The sequence below is a fragment of the Podarcis liolepis genome (genome assembly GCF_965112155.1).
Source record: "Podarcis liolepis genome assembly, chromosome: 7".
Classification (NCBI taxonomy): domain Eukaryota; kingdom Metazoa; phylum Chordata; class Lepidosauria; order Squamata; family Lacertidae; genus Podarcis; species Podarcis liolepis.
This window is the reverse complement of record NC_139561.1, coordinates 59,533,804-59,542,159: the sequence shown is the minus strand read 5'-3', so window position 1 is coordinate 59,542,159 and position 8,356 is coordinate 59,533,804. Positions and strand designations below refer to the sequence as shown.

Genomic DNA, 8,356 nt, shown 5'->3' with positions numbered 1-8,356 from the left:
TTCAGCCGCGAGCGAAAGAAGGCGGAGCTAGCCCAGCATGTTCAGCTGCGCCTGTGCGGCGGTTTCATCGCCCCCTACCCTTCCCCTCCCAGAGAGCATGCGCCGTGCCCATGGCCTGATGGGGATTGTAGTTCCCTCATCTTGAGGAGCTGTGATAAAGCGGGCGCGGGCTGGGTTAGTGTCAATGGGAAGAAAACATTTCTGTGTATTGCTTGCTTTGGTTATTATATCTCCATAATCGTGAACCTCTAAGCTGCTAGCAAAATCGGGGACAACTGAGGCCACTCCGCTTTTCTTAATGGGGCCAAAGGAGGGTGGGCCAAGGAGGATGGAAGGGCCAAGGAGGATGGAAGTCTACCCAGCAAGCCAGAAGAAATTCCTTTATAGTTCGTTATTAGACACTTTCATTACATACTAATGCACCTATCATGTTATTTCTATCACGAATTACTTCCTTTGAAGCATCTTGGAGAAATTTCACAATACCATAAAAAAATCTATAAAACAGTTAAAACAACTGCATGTACAAAAATAGTTAAAATCATTTACATTATAATGAGTAATAAATTAATCGCCTTCCAAACCGCCATCTCGAGGTGAGTTTACACATAAGATATTTAAAAGCACAAGAACAACAAATACATTTAAAACAAGACTCGCAGTACATTTATCCAACTAGGGAAATCCCATCGGAACAAAAATGCCTTCAGTTGTTTCTGGAAAGTGCAGATAGTGGGTGCCTGGCAGAACTGGACAGGTATGCTCTTCCACAAAACAGTCAGCCACACAAAAGCCCTGTTCCGAGTTACTGTGGAAGGGGCTTTCAAGTTTTTTGGAACGTGCAGTTTAAACTCTCCAGCAGACCATGGTGGCCTGTTGGATGCAAAATAGACAGCCTCTCAAGTAACCTGGTTCTCAGCTATGTGGGGACCTAAATGTTAGCATCCCAGTTTGAACTTTGTTTGGTAACAGACTGGCAGCAAGTGCAAATCCCAGAAGCAGGGTGCTGCTATATGTTGGTGGTAGTTTCCCCGCTACAAGCAACCTAGCCGCCACATTCTGCACCAGTTGCACCCTCTGGACCAATCCCAAGAGTAGTATTAAAAGAATTACAAATATAAAAACAATTTCAAATCGGGTATGGATACTGGCTGAAATAATCATCTCCACTCAGAAGGGTTGTTGAAAGAGACCCTCACTGAAGATAAGGGCAGGGCAACATGACCAATTTCCAATTTTCTGAGTTAATAGATAAAAACTCCCTGTTATTAATGCATAAGAGGTCTCGAATAGCTATTTGTCGTAGCGTTTATGATCAAACAGCAGCTAGGTATTGTACTTCTGCCCAGTGTCCACTCAATCCTCAGAGGTTCAAAGGATGAAGAGGCACTTCTGGAATAAAACTGAAATGTTTATTTAATTACACTCTCTCTAAATTTCGGGCTTGGTAGTTTCACGTTAGGCACAAAACACCAGAGTTCATCAAGTCACCCACACCTCTATTTGCCCCATATGCTTTCCATGGTTTATTGCTGAATCAGAACAAGTGGCAAGGTCAGTGCTTTTTTCTGGGGGGACACGAGTACGCATACCCTTAAACATTTTGTAAATCTAAGTTTGGCCTCATTTAGAGGCAGTATTTCGATATGAGTAGGAAAATGAGAGTACCCCTAAACATTTTTTAGAAGAAAAAAAAACACTGGGCAAGGTAGGCTTTTCCCATCTGCTCAGCCCATTCTAGGATTTAATATTCCCTGAAGGAATCAAAACTGGGTTGCCCAGTTAACCGAACTCAGATAGTTCAAACCCCAACTGCCCACACTGACAGTCACTGTCTATCCTCACATATAGTCCCTCTCTCATACACATGGAGAGTCCCTACCTGATGGTTAAACTGTCACCTCACTTAAATCCCCCCCCCCTCTGTTTGGATTGAGTGGTGGTCCTACCAGCTTACTACACTAGTCTCTGGGTCTCCTGGAGGCAGACCCAGGGCCTGTCCATCACAGAGGCAAGTCTTCAACAGATTCCAACAAAACAGCCCATCTGATATGTAATGGGATTAAGTTCCAAAGGGTAGGAGGTGCCACCACACTAGAAGCCCAATTCTGACATCACACAAAATGAGCCTTTGTTGAGGTGATATCAGTAGGATGCCCTCTCCCGCAAGTACAATAGTTGGTAAGGTATTCAAGGGAGGTGATAATATTTTAGGTAACCTGGTCCCAGGTTGTAGAGGGCTTTGTATACCACTACCACTAGCACCTTGAATGTTTCCCAGTGGCTAATTGGCAGCCAAGGGGTTGAACATGTGGCCTTCTGAATGAGAAGAATGTACTTACTGCTGAGTTATGACCCTTCCCTATAGCAAGCTTCAAGGCTGATAAAATATTTGAACAAAGCCAAATTAAGAGATAAATATACCTGTTGCTGTTGTTGTTTAGTCGTTTAGTCATGTCCAACTCTTCATGACCCCATGGACCAGAGCACGCCAGGCACTCCTGTCTTCCACTGCCTCCCGCAGCTTGGTCAAACTCATGTTGGTAGCTTTGAAAACACTGTCCAACCATCTCGTCCTCTGTCATCCCCTTCTCCTTGTGCCCTCCATCTTTCCCAACATCAGGGTCTTTTCCAGGGAGTCTTCTCTTCTCATGAGGTGGCCAAAGTATTGGTGTCTCAGCTTCAGGATCTGTCCTTCCAGTGAGCACTCAGGGCTGATTTCCTCAAGAATGGATAGGTTTGATCTTCTTGCAGTCCATGGGACTCTCAAGAGTCTCCTCCAGCACCATAATTCAAAAGCATAAATTATTTGCCAATCAGCCTTCTTTATGGTCCATATTTATTTGATAAATTTCTATGCCTAAGAAGAGTCCTGCTGGATCAGACCAAAGACCTGTCTAGATACCCAGTCACATCACTGATCCATCTAGCTTAGTTTTGTATTCACTTCTAGGGCAACGACTTGAAGAGTTCCAAAACAAGGCCCAAGCAAGGCCATCATCCTCCCCTTACATGGAGGATCTCTACACACATACCTCAGTGTACATATATATAAACCTCCCTCATACACTGACGGAATGGCACCAGTATGGAGGGCCACTGGGTGCATCAGCAGCATGGGTGGGGCTTATTCCACTTTTCCAGCTGATGCACATGGACCACAAGGGGCTCATAATGCAGTTTCTTGAAATAATTTTAAACAACTGCTTAAACAACCCCCTAGGTTGGGAACAAACTGATATTGGGCATAACATGCTAGGAGGACACTTTCAGTTAACATTCCAAAGGATCTTTGCTGAATGGGATTCACTTGTGAGTAAACTTTACAGAAGCATCTTTGCCATAAGAGAGAGCATTGCATGGGAAACATGTTTTAATTTTGCTTTCTGTTGATTGAGAAAATGTGATGCCTCAACAGTATGAAGGCTCTAGCACAGTCTTTGCCCTCCTGGTGTCCTGAACCCCTAGCACACCTGCAGCAAGTCTCCACTGGTACATACAGTCCCAAAACGTAGTCCCGTAGAGCTCCTAGAAACTCCAAACCAAGGTCCATCAATGTGGGAAGCTGAGCAGACCTCCTCACCTCCTACTTCATTTTTATACCATGAATGTTGACTGCAGCACCTGGGTTTGGCAAAGCATGTGACCCTACCTTTCCTGAGCTTACTCCAGCTGAGGACTCACACACTTCCTTCCAGAGCTAACAAGCCCCTACCTGGCCAGCTACCCCCCAGTGCTTCCTATGCCTCCAGGCCTGCTGAGTTCATGGACACAGGGGCCCCTCTGGCTCTGGGGACGAGTCCTGCTCCTCTGGTTCCTGTGTACTGACCCCCATCCCCTAGCCATCCTCTGTTTCCCTTGAGTACTTTCTATGCCCCCCAACCTCTCCTTCTCCACCCCCAGCTTGCCGCGGTGTGTACCAGGCACGGCTACACATCTTGCTGGGTTGTCCTCTCTCCTCATTGTCCTGCCAGTTCATGACACCTGGTGTTCTTCAGATGTTTTGGGCTGCAACTCCCATCAGTCTGTCACTGTACATATGTGAAATGTTTTGACTCCTCTAAACCCCTATCATATATTCTTTATTTAGAGCATCTGTACCCTGCTTTTCAGCCAAAAAGGCTCCCAGAGAGGCTTACATACTACCAAAACAAGCAATCCCTAGCCTACAGGTTTATAATCTAAAAAAGAAAAACATGGCACACAAGGGAAAAGGGGGGCTTATTTGTGGTTACATTCTGGTGTCAGGTGAAGACTTCTTTTTAATTCCCTCAGGGGTTTGTTTGTTTTTTATTTAAAAATCTGTGGCTTTGGTTTTGTGCATGTGTGATTTTCAGACATCTGGTTTTATGCTTTCTGCTGGAATTTTGTAGGCAGAATTTTGTTGTTTGATTTTGTTATTTTTATTGTATGTGAACATTTTATGTTTTGAGCTTATACAAATATGGTTCTACAAATGTAGTTAAGTAAATAAATAATCTAAAGTGAGGGCAGCTGCAAAACAACTGTCAAAGGTAGCAGCTGGAAGAAGGCAGACAGAAAGCCCCTCTGTGTCCTCTACCCCTTGGATCCCACCTGGGCTTGCTGCATTTCTTGGCAGTTGCCCCAGAAAGACTCCAAATGGAGGGAGGGAGAGGAGGAAGGAAGAATTTGTGGCCAGGGAGAGGGGTGCTTTAAACAAAGAGATGTGCTACTACAAATTTATGTTTTGTGATTGGGATCTATGGTGATGTAAAATAACAGAAGGCTACACTCTGGATAAAAGGAATTTTCTCAGGATACAAGCAACAGCATCATAGGCACAACCCCTAGTTTGCAGACTAGGTGGTACTCAGCATTTTCCCAGTCTACAATCTACACCCCCTACAGCTCCAAATCTACTCCCAGCTTAGAGGGAGAATGCTAGTACATATATGTGTGTGTACTGCATTAAGCATTCTTTCTGAAATATAGGTATATGGTAGCCTCATGCTAGAATAACTGGACCCACCAACTTGTGTGAAGCCGACTCTCCGAGAGTCACTGATTGAAAGCAGATGGCATGAATTCACTGGCTGCTTTATCAGCCAAGCGTATTTCCTCTGGAAATTCCCTGTGGAGCAAGGGAGTGGAGGAATAGATAGATGAGAAAGAAAGAGAAAAAAAGAGGAATATCCATCCTACTCTATAAATAGCACAAGCTATATAGGAGCACAAGAGTGGCCTTGCTAAGATAGGCATAGGCTAAATTTCAACACACACTAAAGACTAAAGATACAAGGAAGACCAGATGTTCATGGCTTAAATGTATTTATTTCTTTTCAACAAATTGTGTACTGCCTTTCTCCTACAAATAAGAACAATTTGCCATTATGTACAATTATTATTATTTGTTGCTCACTACTAAAAAATTGTCTCAAAACAAATTAGTCTTTAGTTAGTTGGGCAACTAACAAGAGAAGCAAGAACTCCCTAGGGTGGCAGTTAAAAATATTTTTTAAATGATGGTGGTGGTGACTGTTAACGGAAAAATCTGAGGGCTCTCTTGGACAAAACAAAGACACCAACCAGGATAACATGGAGCAAAACAGCAGCCTGTAGGCTTGGCCTTTATTGAACTGTTGCAACAGGGTGTTCCCCTCACTAGCAAGAGAGAGGAAAGACCCAGAACAATGGGCTGCAAGACCTTATAAAAACTTTTGAAATTCCCCTCCTCTAGGTCAAGCCCACCCCCAGAAACATCATGCATACATTACAGAAAGGATTGACATCATGCATACATTACAGAAAGGAGGGGTTGAGGGAGGAGTTGTGGTGGTAACCTGAGTGTCCTGTCACCTGGCTGGTTCCTCCTTTCCCCCTCCCCATGAGTACTTTCCAGGTGACAATGGGGAGTTTGCAGTTTCCTGCCCCCAGAGGGAAGATCTGATCATTGTCCTTTGTTTCAGCCTGTGGTGAATCCACTGTTCTTTGTGATTTTGATTGTCTTCTGTCTGGGATTATCAGGGTTGACATAGCAACTGGGCAGGGCTCCTGTGGATGTGCTGGTATGCTGAAGAGATTATGGCTGACCAGAAACCAAGCACCCCCCTTTGATAGTCCTTGTCACATGGAGTAAAAAATGGAACAGTGCAAATCCGATGTATGGTTGATTTTCTATGAATTTATAACAGAAATGTGGCGTATGTAGTGTGTGAGTGTGAGTGTGTGTGAAGTTTGTGCAAACAGAATGATTGGGGTGGGGGGGTTCCTGCTACAGTTCCCCCCTTCGGAGATAAGATTGCAAAGGTGGCTACTTTGCAATCCTTTTCTCCGCACAATTTAAGGTGGTAAATAATAACCTGGTATTCTCCGTCCCAGATGTGTGTGTCCATGTGAACCTGAAAGGGACTTGGATATCATGCTACTTTAAGGATATTTGCATGGAAATATAATGGTGTAACAGTGCACTGCTCAGTTACTTGTGGTATTCTAGCACCTTGGAAGAAATATTTTCTCAATAGTGATCTATGCTTTACATTTAGGCAGGAAGGTCCACTAATGACTGAAAAGTGCAGTTTGCTTCCCCCCCGCCATTTGTGTGTTCTCAGGTGTAAAGGTAGCTCTTCTGTGGTCTCACATCGGCATGGTGTCGCAGTAGTGGCAATCCCTGCTGAATCTACTTAGGGCTTTCATATTTATCATGTAGCCTGGTACCCACCACAGCTGGCACAGGTTTCGGACACGTCCTGAGAGAAATGTCTTCGCCTTGGCCAAAATCCATGGGATTTCTTATTATTATTACAGGCTCTGGTCTTGCATCCTGAGAAGTTGCTCACTTGCACTTTAAGGACCAAAAAGCTAATTGCAGCCTGGATACACTTGCCCAATTCAAACTGAGTCCAATTTGAATTTATGTGCCCATGGTTCTCAACCTTTCAAACCAGTCTGTTAAAGGAAAACCGTTCTTAAAAGGGCACTTTGTCGAAATAAGACAATTTAACTCTATAAGGGATCATTCCTGCTAAACCAAAGCATATGCACCTTCATGTATCTTATAAGCTTCTCCTTGGTAAAGCAAGTTTTAGCACATTTTAAAGTGGATAGGGAAAGTTGGCAGAGTGCCAGGTGGGACAATGAAATGTGGTTATCTAAACATTGGACTACACAATAGTGTGAGCTATCAGAAAGTATAAAATGCATGAGAATTGGTGTGCAAGCAATAAGACATTAAACATAAAAATAATTACACACAAAATAGCCCCCCCCCTTGTGGGAATAACACACTGTCAGACACATTTCAACATTCCTACATAATAACACTTAAAACAAAACAAACTAATTAAATATCAGTTGCATATCTTGACACAATTGTGATCTTTTACGCATGTATCTTTTGAATCCTGGAGCACAGAGGCTTGAGGTTCAAGTGAAAAGATGTCCTTGCAAGTCAACTCCACCCCCCTTTGTCAGGCCCACTCCCCTGGCAGTCTATATCCTTTGAAAGAGATAGCTGTGGGCACTTGAAAACTCTGGTGTCTTGTGATGACGGAAGAACTGAGTTGAGGGGTTGTTGCTGCTTTTCATCATTGCACATCTGTATAGGTGATATCCTGTAAGGGGCAGGGTTTTGGGGCTTAAAGACAGTTAGAAAAGGGAGGGGGCAAAAGGCAAAAAGGATGTCCTTCGGTTTCTGTTGGAAGCTGCAAATAATAAAAATCTTAGCGAATTAAGCGTTTCATTCATTCCAATATTATTATCACATTTTCCTATAACTACTGTGATTATCTGCCAAGTTCATTTGCTTTCCTTCACTTTGGAGAGAAAGAGAACTGTAAAAAATACAAAGGTTAAAAAATACAAAAGAAAGCAAAAAATTAGATTACCAGTCAGATGAAAACAAACTTGACACAAAGACATCAGATTTAGAAAAGAATTATTATTAAATATATTATCAAAACCACGCAGATTACTACTAGACTGAAAAAAATGGGAAAACCATGGGGGAAAAACTTTAAATTCACCATGTGCTATTTGATAAAAGAACTTCATGAAACTGACTTTCAACATGTGATGAACATGTCCCCAAAGTAAAACACACACACACAAAATGACCTATGAGGAACCAAATAAATAAATGCTAAAACACACAATTAATAAGTAACCTGAAGTAATCTGTTTTGGCATTCTAACATCGCAAATGAAAATAAAATAGTGTTTCTTGATGTGACAACATCAACTGTAATGTTAATACTGGGAAATGAGTTAATACCAAGAAAATGAATGGCAATTTAAAGTTGTGCAGGTACCTTGCACTAGCCAAAATGACAGAATAAGAAATGCTCAGGCAAAAAGGTAAACAAATACCATTCCACAAACAATGTTTGGTTGTGGAAGT

At 42.8% G+C, this 8,356-nt stretch overlaps 1 protein-coding gene across 1 annotated transcript in view; it reads left to right on the top strand.

Moving 5' to 3' along the window:
* The first annotated feature begins 1,819 nt into the window (after positions 1-1,819).
* Positions 1,820-8,356, top strand: part of BSDC1 (BSD domain containing 1) — a 39,696-nt gene continuing 33,159 nt past the window's right edge. Inside the window, exon 1 of the mRNA XM_083514070.1 lies at positions 1,820-2,011. The gene's annotated coding sequence lies outside the window, so the exon portion shown is untranslated. The remainder of the gene's footprint in view (positions 2,012-8,356) is intronic.